Source organism: Oncorhynchus tshawytscha, linkage group LG02 (assembly GCF_018296145.1).
Source record: "Oncorhynchus tshawytscha isolate Ot180627B linkage group LG02, Otsh_v2.0, whole genome shotgun sequence".
NCBI classification, from domain to species: Eukaryota; Metazoa; Chordata; class Actinopteri; order Salmoniformes; family Salmonidae; genus Oncorhynchus; species Oncorhynchus tshawytscha.
Window position 1 is genome coordinate 47,578,257 of NC_056430.1, and position 13,694 is coordinate 47,591,950.

The following is a 13,694-nucleotide window of genomic DNA, read 5'->3' on the forward strand; positions in this document are numbered from 1 at the left end:
GATCTCAATCCCATTGAGCACGTCTGGGACCTTTTGGATCGGAAGGTGAGGGCTAGGGCAATTCCCCACAGAAATGTCTGGGAACTTGCAGGTGCCTTGGTGGAAGAGTGGGGTAACATCTCACAGCAAGAACTGGCAAATTTGGTGCAGTCCATGAGGAGAAGCACTGCACTACTTAATGCAGCCGGTGGCCACACCAGATACTGACTGTTTACTTTTGATTTGGACTCCCCCTTTGTTCAGGGACACATTACTCAATTTCTGTTAGTCACATGTCTGTGGAACTTGTTCAGTTGATGTCTCAGTTGTTGAATCTTGTTATGTTCTTACAAGTATTTACACATCTTAAGTTTGCTGAAAATAAACGCAGTTGACAGTGAATGGACGTTTCATTTTTTTGCTGAGTATATTTATCTGTGCTATTGTAGCTGAAGCTATGGTTGCGCCATGTCAATGGAATGAACTTGTTCATTCTGCAGACATCACTAGATTATTTTTCCCAGCCCTTTACAATATGAAATTAGGGGAATACAACAGAATACAATAGAAAGGATATTTTCTCCAAATCGGTATTTGCTGATTGTCATCAGTAGGTATGGATCAGTGGTTATTCTTGGAAAAGGTTTATATTTTGAAAAAGAGACAAGCTGTAAAACATTTAGTGTTGTTTGGCAAAACCAGGTTCATTAAAGACTTTGGAATGTGCTCTTTCGGATAGGGTATAGCCATCAAAACGTCTGGCCTGCATGGACCTCTGTAGGATTATTTGGAAATGTAAGCAGTCACTAACAAGCTTCTTAAAGACACCATCAAAGATGCCCTCTGGTGGTCGAACTAGCATTAATGGCAACAATGGCTGAAAGTAAAATACTATGAAGGTATGCACTCCAGTATGCCATAACATTCCGCAGCAATCTTTGCTGCAGTATTTTAAATGAGAACCCACTGTTACCTGCACAATAACCTCGTATGGGGTTACTGACCACAATCTATTTAATTCATATTAGGAAGTGTTGATTATTTTTGCCTTGGGGAGAGCACAGTGCATGGAAGAAAACATAGCTTTGAGAAGGAGTGCTGGAGGTGCTGCAGATACATTTAAATAGATGTATATAATTTCTCCTGTTTGTACAGAAATACATTAAATAATTGAAACTAATACACCAGAGAGCTTTTTTTTAAATGTTTTGGATTGTGTTTTATCACATCACGAGTGCATAGGCCTACTTTCACGAAGCCCGCAATTGGGCAGCATGCGTGGTAAATATCAAACAGCTGATTGTTGAGTTGTGGCTGTCAATGTGGCTGTCAATGTGGCGGTCAATGTGGCTGTCAATGTGTTTGTCAATGTGGCTGTCAATGTGTTTGTCAATTGTGGCTGTCAATGTGGCTGTCAATGAACAGCAAACAGCAGCTAAAAGGCCTTTCACAATATTTCTAAATACAATTGCGCAAAAAAACAGTTTGGATGAGTCAGTGCCATTGGAAAGTTTAAGGACTATGATTTCCTCCTCATATTGTACAATCCGTCTCCACACTTTGGCCTATGCTATTGGTTGTACACCACACCATTGGCCTATGCTATTGGTTGCACACCACACCATTGGCCTCTGCTATTGGTTGCATTGGTTGCATTTAAGACCGGGTCATTTGTTTTATTAATCAAATGCTTGAAACTTGGAAACCCATTGTAGAAAATGAGCTCAGAGTTTCCCGCTTGGAAAGTATCAGAATCAACCAATAGGAAGTTTGAAGCAACAAAAACAATACTCAAATTGTAACTCAGAGGTTCCGACTTTCTGAGTTGTCTTGAAAGCACCATCAGTAAACATATGTCAGTGTCATGTATTGTAACTTTAAATGTTTCAACTTCCGTACTATGCCTGTCAGCGTGCGTGGGTTTGCTTACAGTGATCTCCTCAGTCAGTGCCTGTTAATCATTTGTTAGGGGGAGTATTAAAAGACTGTATGTCTTTCAGGTACTGTCTCATTGTCAGCAGGATAGTTTAAGGGTCAGTGTTAGGTTCCCCTCTTCCTCTGTATAAGCTGCTAAGGAAATAGTCTTTGTGTGGGTAAGTTAAGTCAGTGACCTCCTGTCACATTCCTTCTCTGTGTCAATATAGAGAATGCATTAATAATCCAAGCCTTCAAAATTGAATGGGCATTTTAGAGGCTGTGTTTGTTTTTAGTTTGATTTCCAATTGGCTAACCTTTGACCATGGCTTTGATTGTGTTTCGGCTGGTAACACTGGCACAAGTGGTTTAGTAGAGGGTCTAATTATCTCCATGAATGTAGTTTAGATTCTTTGGTCTCTGAATAATCTTGTTTTTGAGAAATATTTTGTCTGTAAAGCGAGTGAGTTTATCAGGAGAAATATCAAGTGTTCATTTGGTTTTATGATATTTGACTACAGCAGAGGTTGTTTACATTCTGTACTATACAGTCCTTGATCAAATTCATAATCTTTGTTAAACACTTTCAGGTACTTGACATGAGTGGGATTTAGCATGCCCGGTACATTCAAACCAACTGAATAGTCTCACACAATGGTCGAGCTAGGCTAAATGAAGTAAAAGTATTTCACACTTGATATTACATTAGGTGTGATATTACATGAGAACAGGAACATTTACCAGCAATATCTTTTGGTTTAAAGGGGGGCTATACTCACCGATTCCGCCTGGGTTTTTCTACTGCTCATGAAGAAAAACGAGATTTGCGTCATGGGGTGTGATTCGATGTGGGTGTGTTATGTTTTCTATGTTGTACTCTGGCAGTTATTGTTGCTTGTCCCTCTTGAGTTACGGTAGCAACATGTCTCCCTCAAAATAGTCAGAATTAAGCTAAGATAAATTAAGAAAACTGTCATTAATAAGGTGTTTGGTGCAGTATAGACAGTATCGAGTTAGCTGCTGCTGCGCTCAGGACTGATTTATGAGAACATGTCTACAACTTCATTAGCAAGCTGTCAAACTATCAAAAATAAAGCACAAGCTACACGCTGTTTATCCGTGCCCAAAATAAGTTCCATCTCTGTGTTCGTCAATGAAGCTAGCTAGTAGCTAGCAGGCACATTTAGCAGGCAGGCCAAGTTAGCTAATCACCTTATCAAGTCACTGGTGACTTGTGTGCCGATTTTTATTTTTACAACTTTCTCACTATCTATTACCGGAGTATGCGTCTGTCTGGCAGTGTTTCATAGTGAGTCATGTTACAAAACAGGTCCAGTTTAATATCTTTCAGAGTTTTCTCTGGTGTTTGTAGAAACACCTGCAACTAGACACAGACATTTATTGAAGCTTTTCCTCCGAATCGAGAACAAAGAACGTATCGCCAAGAGCAGGTTAGTTGAAAAAAATCTATGGCAGCATTTTGTATAAGCTAAACTGTAACGATGAGTATGGAAACATAGTTATCACTGTAGATAAACGCCAGGATCATGATTATTGTTTCAGTGACAGAATCCCAAAATGATCTATGTAGATGTAGCGGATGGCTAAGCTAGTATCATGTGGTGGTCACCTTCCCAGGGACCGAAAGTAAGCCATGGATTGTATTGGACAAGAGGTTATGTTTCTGGATTTGTGAGAATGTTGTGTTATTTCAAGTGTCATATTGAATCCCTGAGCTGCTTGGCCATACATTTAACCTGCCTTTCTGGGTGTAAATTACATTTTCAGCTTCTTATCCCACTGCTGAACTTTCAGACCTCCAACAGGGAGTCACCAAGCTACCATCGAGGAATGGGATAAGCCCCTTGCCTTGAGCTCTGCAATATTGGAAAAGTGCCTTGGTTACCAACAAAACAGATTGCCTATAAATTATCCTCTTGTTTTATGTTGTATTTTGTGGCTTGGTGGGGTACAGACTCTGTGCTGAATTACTTTTTGGTAACACCTTATTTTAAGGTACACATATTAGCCACTAATTGGGAGTTTATCAGTGTGTGTATATCAGGATTAGCATTGAAATTGTGATCAGCGGTCAGGAAATCAAGTAATAAAGTGGCTGTAGATCATTATTTTTTATTTTTTTAAAGACTGTTAAACAGTTATGCTATGTGTTTGCTGAGTAGTTAGATGAGATTCACAACGATTGTGTGATGGCAAAATTTCTGTACCGCTAACATTCACTTCCAGTCATTTTCGTTCACATTGCTAGTCCCATTTTCTTAAATTCGGATTTATGGGATATTAGAATCATCTTGTCCTAGCCTGTATATTTTTGACCTAGAAGTCGCTACATGACGTTTTGCCATTGCCCAGAGGATGTCACATCACCAATTTGCCTTGCTGCGGCACAACTGTAGTCCGAATGTCGCGTTTTTGTCCCGTCTCCTGCCACACACACCCTCTGCGCCGTTCATAGAAATATAATTACTAAAAAGGGCCTGGAAGCTCTCACCCTGGAAATTTGATTGGTAAACTCATGGGTACACTCGCAATGGCTGCCTAGTATTGTAATGCTATAATTTCCATGGTATTTTGGAATGTTCTATCATGATGCTGTATTACAATGGCAATATATTTTTCGGTAAATTTGACTTAACAAATCACTGCACAGATTGAAGGGTAGGGTCCTGCTTGGGTCTAGGATGAATATAGGAAGGTTAAGGCAAGGAAAGCATTTAATGCGGACGTGTTTGAAAATAAACAAATTCATGGTACAAGCTCCATTGATAACTACTAGCGTCACTGCTAACTAGCAAAGCTGGAACATGAATTGCAAATAGTTATGGGATATTAGAATCCTCTTGTCATAACCTGTATATTTTTTTACCTAGGCACGGGTACACTCAAAATGGCTGCCAGTCCACCCATTATGCCACCATTGACTTGAATGAAGATGCTCTTTCTATTCCGTTGCTGTGACTTCTGTTGCACAGATAGTTTCTCTTTTGCACAGACAACACTCTCTTTTGCGGCAGAATTGAATAGTCGCTACATGCTAACAAAATTATAGAAATCCTTCCCAAAGACAGCCTGAAAAGTAACTGAATTTGTCGCTAGCCTCTTTTACCAATAAAAGTAGCTGGAGGGGTCTGACAACTTTCTAAATATAGCGACGAGGTCGCTAAATTGGCAACACTGCATGAGCCACATCAGTTAGCATAATTTGAATAAACATTCTACATTACCATGGAAATGATTGCATCACAATACCAGGCAGCCATTGTGAGTGTACACATCAGTTTACCAGTGAAATTGCCGTGGTAAGAGGTTCCAAGCCTGTTCTATTCATTGTATTTCTATGGTGTACACTGCCATTTCTGAAGCCATAATTAATGCTTACATAAGTACATTTAAAACTAACTTACTAGAGAAACTACTCTAACTTTCTGATTCAAAGTAACACATTTGCTAATTGCTAGATGGTGCCAGTTAGTTGTCTAGTTGTCTTGTTATAATTATTTCAATTAAAATGGGGAGGGGGGGAATGGTGTTGCACATGTCACCAATAATATCCGTACTATGAGGAGAGTCAGTGGCGGATTTAGGTATAGGCAACATGGGCAGCCGCTCAGGGCGGCATCTTGCCGGGGATGGCATGGGGCGCCTGCACAAAAAAATAATACAAATTGGAATGGTGACATTTGCGCGATTGGTTTTCTATCGCGTATTTGCACGTCACGTCAATGATATCATGTCACCGTGTGGGACTGTGGGTCAATTAACCTTGTCGGAGTGGGCGCCCTGATTCTAGTTTGTGAGCTAGGCAAGCTACTGCCTGGGAAGGTCTCCCACTCAGAAGTATGAGATGGGGAGGGGATTGGGTAGGTTGACCTCAGGTCTCCCCACTGGAAGCCTGAGGTAGGGGGAGCGGGGGAATCTATCAAATAGCGCACCTCTAACTTTGTACAGTACTAATGCAATTAGTAATGCAATTAGTAGTGCAATTTAGTTTGTGTGTTTCTTATTTGAAGTGCAATAATGTAATAATCAGGTTCTCTTCTTTATAAGTGTGTTATTCTATTTGTGTATTTGTGTGTTGAGGCGGCAGGTAGCCTAGCGGTTAGAGCGTTGGGACAATAACCGAAAGGTTGCTGGATTGAATCCCCAGGTAAAAATCTGTCGTTCTGCCCATGAACAAGGCAGACTGTTCCCCGGTAGGCCGTCAAATGTAAATAAGAATTTGTTCTTCACTGACTTGCCTAGTTAAAGGAAGATTAAATAAATAAAATATAGGATTTGTGCAATTTAGTTTTATTTGTGTAATCATTCGTAATTTGATTCTCATTTTATTTGTATTTATATACTACAATTTGTTTCTATTTGTCATTGTTACTAATTTTTGATATTTATGAGTCTTATTTGTATATGTTTTTATTTATATAGTTTTAAATGTTATGATTATTTATTTGTGTTGTTCCAAATGTTTGAATGTTGGGGGGGTTCACCCAGGGAGCCATACAAGCCAGAACCGCCACCGAGGAGATTTGATGTAAAGTCTGCACATACATTTTCGTTGTTCCCTTTTCATACAATCCATTATGTACAATTGCACGAAATATGATTTGAATATTGCACAATTTTAAATCACAGCCGTCTTTAGAAAGACAAAGGAGTAAAAGGTTTTCAATAGTTGTTTTTAATTCATAAAAATACAAAAATCATTGGAATATAATATTTGAATGGAATATAACTAATAACATTGGAATTGAACATTTAATAACTAACTTAACAAATTAATTCAGTGTAAAATTCTCTCTTATGCTCTGCTATTGCACAATTCTAATTTGTACATAGGTCACAAATAAAGCTATCCCCAGTAAAATGGCAGCACAACTCATGAGTCCACTCCTCCTGCCGGTCCTGACAGTGACTCCTAAGGAACATCCCAAGCTCCTGGTTGGTCCTCTCCACCTGCCCATTGGACTGAGTCCAGTACCCGGATGTGAGGCTGGCCATGGACCCCAGCTTCTCACCATTCCCGCGATGAGAATTGGGGGCCACGGTCGGAGACGATGTAATTGGGAAGGCCATAGTGCTGGAAGACCTGCTGAAACTGCCTCAGCAACCTGGAGAATGGTAGGGAGACCAGAGAGAGGGATAAAACAGCAGGATTTTGAGAATTTGTCCACAACAGCCATGACAGTGATGAATCCATCAGATGTGGAAGATTAGTAACAAAATCTATGGACAGACAGAACCAAGGCTACTGAGGCATGAGAAGGGGAAGAGTTTCCCTGCTGAAGCGTGCTGGGAGATTTGGTTTGAGTAGGAGTATACGGAGTAGGAGTAGACGTAGCGTGCGACGTCCTTCACCAAGGTGGGCCACCAGTACTTAGCAGAGATGGATTGAATGGTGCGGGTGATACCTGGGTGTCCAGCGGCAAGGGATGTATGCGCCCAGGTCAACAGCCGATCCCTTACCTCCGTGGGAACGTAGGTGCACTCCGGAGGGCAGGTAGCAGGCATGGGTTCCCTCTCCAGAGCCTGGTGGATCTCCACATCTACATCCCAGAGCATGGGGGCAACACTTTGGGAGGGCAGAATGATGTGCGCTCTCAGGACAGAAACCTCTTCCGTATCGTGGAGATGGGACATGGTATCGGCTTTGATGTTCTTCGAACCTGGGCGGTATGACAGGATGAAGTTGAATCTAGTGAAGAAAAGGACCCATCTTGCTTGGCGTGGGTTCAGCCGCCTCGCTGTCCGTATGTACTCCAGGTTCCGATGGTTGGTGAGGATGAGAAATGGGTCCTTGGTGCCCTCCAACCAGTGTCTTCACTCCTCTAGTGCCAACTTCATCGCCAGGAGCTCCCAGTAGCCTACGTCATAGTTTCTCTCTGCAGGAGACATTTTTTTTTTAGAGTAGTATGCACATGGATACAATTTTTGTGGGTTACCTTGGTGTTGTGACAGGACAGCCCCCACGTCTACTTCTGAGGCATCCACTTCCAACACAAAGGGCAGCGTAGGATCTGGGTTTGAGCAACGGGCAGAGGTGAAACGCTCACTCAGTAGACGGAAGGCCTCATCGGCTGCAGGACTCCTACCAACTTACGGGGGCCACCCTTGAGGAGAGAGGTGAGGAGATGGAGCTGAAGTTTTTAAATGAAGTGGCGGTAGAACCCCAAAAACCATTGTAGTCCCTTTATGATGGTTGGGACTGGCCATGATCTGACTGCCTCGATCCTTCCTCTCATCCATAACCACTCCCAGCTGGCTGATTCGGTATCCCAAGGAGACATCGGCCTGATGGCACTTCTCTGCTATGTGTTTTGAATAGGCAGTATTCTGTAATGTATATGCTGGGAGTCAGGAAGCAGGTGCAGAAGGTGAGTTAAATAATAAGAATCATGAAGAGAAGACAGAAAACAATACTGCCAGATGACAGGCTACAAAGGGCTAAATAAAGGGAGTAATCAGGGTGGTGATGAAGTCCAAGTGTGCGTAATGATGGGGGGCAGGTGTGCCTAATGATGATTGCCAGGGCCAATGGTTAGTAGACCGGTAACGTCGAGCGCCGGAGTAGGCATGACAGTTCCAAACTTCTTCCATTTAAGAATGATGGAGGCCACTGTCTTCTTGGGGACCTTCAATACTGCAGAAATGTTTTGGTACCCTTCCTCAGAGCTGTGCCTCGATACAGACAATTCCTTTGACCTCATGGCTTGGTTTTCTCTATGACATGCACTGTCAACTGTGGGACCTTATATAGACAGGTATGTGCCTTTTCAAATCATGTCCAATCATTTGAATTTACCACGTGTACTCCAACAAGTTGTAAAAACATCTCAAGGATGATCAATTGAAACAGGATGCACCTGAGCTCAATTTCGAGTCTCATAGGGAAAGGTCTGAATACTTATGTAAATAAGGTATTTATGTTTTTGATTTTTTTAAATAAATGAGCAAAAATGTCTAAACCTGTTTTTGCTTTGTCATTATGGGGTATTGTGTATAGATTATTGAAGAATTGTTTTTATTTAATACATTTTAGAATAAAGGCTGTAACGTAACAAAATGTGGAAAAAGTCAAGTGGTCTGAATCCTTTCTGAATGCACTGCATATGACATAAAATGCTATGTAAAATAGCTAAAAGACTATAAAGTAACATTAACTGTAAAGCTATCAGTCACTAGTGGAAGCATTTACAACTGTAATTAAGTTACATTATATTTTTGTATGTATTTTACGTCAGACACATTCACGGCCAGTTACCCCCTAGGAAGGGGAGGCGAGTTTCCCCCAACACACTCATCCAAACTATTACTACTTTAATCAAAAATGATCTACATTGTTCTCTCTAAACATGTTAATTATTTATCTTGAGACTTTCCTTCTTGTATAATTAAACAATTATAGATCTAACTTCATTGGAATATATCTGCAACATTTTCAAAATGCATTTTTTTTAATCAACTCACCTCAAAATCGTTTTGTTAAAACAACTCAAAGTTGTGATGACACGGATGACATTTTTTGTTGAGCAAGAGCAGTGGCACCCAGGGAAAGTTTGGGGAAATAATTTGGTGACATCTTGTGGTCTTAATGTGAATTACATGAGGGGGGGCTAGTTACCCCTTGGTACCCTATATAATACATAAATAATATTTAAAATTGGTGTAGGGAGGCAATACACATTGGACCAGTGCCATGAGCTCATATTTGGACCAAAATGGGCCCAATGGGGGAAGCCGATGCAAAGTGTGGGCTTATTGAGGCAAGATATGGGCTGCAATAAGTAGCCTAAATACGCATGTCATTCTTAAAATTTGATGGATGTTTGGAGGAGACCAAATAGTATTTTAACAGTACACAAACCAAAAGTTACATTAGATTGTATTTGACTGCTAAAAAAAGAATGTATATGCAAAAAAATGTCCAATAAAAGCCCATGTTTTTTTAATACAATTCATGCATGTTAACATTAGAAGCCTCCTCCCTAAGTTTGTTCTATTCACTGCTTTAGCACACTCTGCCAACCCGGATGTTCTAGCTGTGTCTGAATCCTGGCTTAGGAAGACCACCAAAAATTCAGATATTTTAATTCCAAACTACAACATTTTCAGACAAGATAGAACTGCCAAATGGGGCGGTGTTGCAATCTACTGCAAAGATAGCCTGCAGAGTTCTGACCTACTATCCAGGTCTTTTACCCAAACAATTTGAACTTCTACTTTTAAAAATCCACCTCTCTAAAAACAAGTCTCTCACCGTTGCCGCCTGCTATAGACCACCCTCTGCCCCCAGCTGTGCTCTGGACACCATATGTGAACTGATTGCCCCCCATCTATCTTCAGAGCTCGTGCTGCTAGGCGACCTAAACTGGAACATGCTTAACACCCCAGCCATCCTACAATCTAAACTTGATGCCCTCAATCTCACACAAATTATCAATGAACCTACCAGGTACCTCCCCAAAGCCTTAAACACAGGCACCCTCATAGATATCATCCTAACCAACTTCCCCTCTAAATACACCTCTGCTGTCTTCAACCAAGATTGATCTCATCCCGTCAGTAGAGGATGCCTGGATATTTTTTTTAAATGCCTTCCTAACCATCTTAAATAAACATGCCCCATTCAAGAAATTTAGAACCAGGAACAGATATAGCCCTTGGTTCTCCCCAGACCTGACTGCCCTTAACCAACACAAAAACATCCTATGGCGTTCTGCATTAGCATCGAACAGCCCCCGTGATATGCAGCTGTTCAGGGAAGCTAGAAACCATTATACACAGGCAGTTAGAAAAGCCAAGGCTAGCTTTTTCAAGCAGAAATTTGCTTCCTGCAACACTAACTCAAAAAAGTTCTGGGACACTGTAAAGTCCATGGAGAATAAGAACACCTCCTCCCAGCTGCCCACTGCACTGAAGATAGGAAACACTGTCACCACTGATAAATCCACCATAATTGAGAATTTCAATAAGCATTTTCCTACGGCTGGCCATGCTTTCCACCTGGCTACTCCTACCCCGGTCAACAGCACTGCACCCCCAACAGCAACTCGCCCAAGCCTTCCCCATTTCTCCTTCTCCCAAATCCATTCAGCTGATGTTCTGAAAGAGCTGCAAAATTTGGACCCCTACAAATCAGCCGGGCTAGACAATCTGGACCCTTTCTTTCTAAAATGATCTGCAGAAATTGTTGCCACCCCTATTACTAGCCTGTTCAACCTCTCTTTCGTGTCGTCTGAGATTCCCAAAGATTGGAAAGCAGCTGCGGTCATCCCCCTCTGCAAAGGGGGGGACACTCTTGACCCAAACTGCTACAGACCTATATCTATCCTACCATGCCTTTCTAAGGTCTTCGAAAGCCAAGTCAACAAACAGATTACCGACCATTTCGAATCTCACCATACCTTCTCTGCTATGCAATCTGGTTTCAGAGCTGGTCATGGGTGCACCTCAGCCACACTCAAGGTCCTAAACGATATCTTAACCGCCATCGATAAGAAACATTACTGTGCAGCCGTATTCATTGATCTGGCCAAGGCTTTCGACTCTGTCAATCACCACATCCTCATCGGCAGACTCGACAGCCTTGGTTTCTCAAATGATTGCCTCGCCTGGTTCACCAACTACTTCTCTGATAGAGTTCAGTGTGTCAAATCGGAGGGTCTGCTGTCCGGACCTCTGGCAGTCTCTATGGGGGTGCCACAGGGTTCAATTCTTGGACCGACTCTCTTCTCTGTATACATCAATGAGGTCGCTCTTGCTGCTGGTGAGTCTCTGATCCACCTCTACGCAGACGACACCATTCTGTATACTTCCGGCCCTTCTTTGGACACTGTGTTAACAACCCTCCAGGCAAGCTTCAATGCCATACAACTCTCCTTCCGTGGCCTCCAATTGCTCTTAAATACAAGTAAAACTAAATGCATGCTCTTCAACCGATCGCTACCTGCACCTACCCGCCTGTCCAACATCACTACTCAGGACGGCTCTGACTTAGAATACGTGGACAACTACAAATACTTAGTTGTCTGGTTAGACTGTAAACTCTCCTTCCAGACCCATATCAAACATCTCCAATCCAAAGTTAAATCTAGAATTGGCTTACTATTTCGCAACAAAGCATCCTTCACTCATGCTGCCAAACATACCCTTGTAAAACTGACCATCCTACCAATCCTCGACTTTGGCGCTGTCATTTACAAAATAGCCTCCAATACCCTACTCAACAAATTGGATGCAGTCTATCACAGTGCAATCCGTTTTGTCACCAAAGCCCCATATACTACCCACCATTGCGACCTTTGCGACCTCTCTCGTTGGCTGGCCCTCGCTTCATACTCGTCGCCAAACCCACTGGCTCCATGTCATCTACAAGACCCTGCTAGATAAAGTCCCCCCTTATCTCAGCTCGCTGGTCACCATAGCATCTCCCACCTATAGCACACGCTCCAGCAGGTATATCTCTCTAGTCACCCCCAAAACCAATTCTTTCTTTGGCCGCCTCTCCTTCCAGTTCTCTGCTGCCAATGACTGGAACGAACTACAAAAATCTCTGAAACTGGAAACACTTATCTCCCTCACTAGCTTTAAGCACCAACTGTCAGAGCAGCTCACAGATTACTGCACCTGTACATAGCCCACCTATAATTTAGCCCAAACAACTACCTCTTTCCCAACTGTATTTAATTTATTTATTTATTTTGCTCCTTTGCACCCCATTATTTTTATTTCTACTTTGCACATTCTTCCATTGGAAAACTACCATTCCAGTGTTTTACTTGCTATGTTGTATTTACTTTGCCACCATGGCCTTTTTTGCCTTTACCTCCCTTCTCACCTCATTTGCTCACATTGTATATAGACTTGTTTATACTGTATTATTGACTGTATGTTTGTTTTACTCCATGTGTAACTCTGTGTCATTGTATCTGTCGAACTGCTTTGCTTTATCTTGGCCAGGTCGCAATTGTAAATGAGAACTTGTTCTCAACTTGCCTACCTGGTTAAATAAAGGTAAAATAAAATAAATAAATAAATGGGCTGATTCCTAATTAGATACACCATGCATCTAACTCAGAACTCCTGAGCCAGTTAACATGCCTACCTACCATTGGCTATCATTCCCTCTATGTTCAATGTAGGTCGGAGTCACTACAGAGTAATTGAATAGTTATTTTCCTATTCTTATCAGTTATTTAAACAATGTGGCTTATATTAAAGGTACGCTCAGCAATCTGGCGTAGATGCAGAAAGTAAACAGCATATTGGGTCAATTTCCTCAACTACTGTTAAGAGCGTTGAGCTGTTTTGGTCCTGCGGCTCCCACGCTGTAGGAGAGTGAAGTAAACCCTAGCAGGTACTGTGTGACTGTTTGAGAGTGAAGTCTTAGATCTCGCTCATCTCAATATCTGCTGGGCTGCTTGTGGCAATGTCATTTCGTGGAATCTACCTGTAAATACAGTCTTGCCAGGGCAAGGTTGTTGAGGATGGGATGTTATATGCAATTAATGCTTAGTCTTTGAGAATCAGTATAAAGCAAGTTGGATTTAGAGTTGTTGTAAACATTCCAGGCTGTCTAGCAGCATGTGTGTAAAGACAGGTGGTGGTGCACATCAAAAAATAATCACAGGGAAGTGATGGGAAGCAGAATTGGAGGCTTACACCTCCCATGTAGAATTCATGAATGAATTCCACCCCTAGTTTGGCATAAAGGAACTATGAGAAGTGCAATATACTGTCAACCACCAGATGGCAGACTGACTTTACCGCTCTTTCGTCATCCATAA

At 41.8% G+C, this 13,694-nt stretch overlaps 1 protein-coding gene across 1 annotated transcript in view; it reads left to right on the forward strand.

The window, feature by feature from the left end:
• Nucleotides 1–1,964: 1,964 nt before the first annotated feature.
• slc2a9l2 (solute carrier family 2 member 9, like 2) overlaps nt 1,965–13,694 on the forward strand; it is a 201,274-nt gene continuing 189,544 nt past the window's right edge. The window contains exon 1 of the mRNA XM_024401572.1: nt 1,965–2,072. The gene's annotated coding sequence lies outside the window, so the exon portion shown is untranslated. The remainder of the gene's footprint in view (nt 2,073–13,694) is intronic.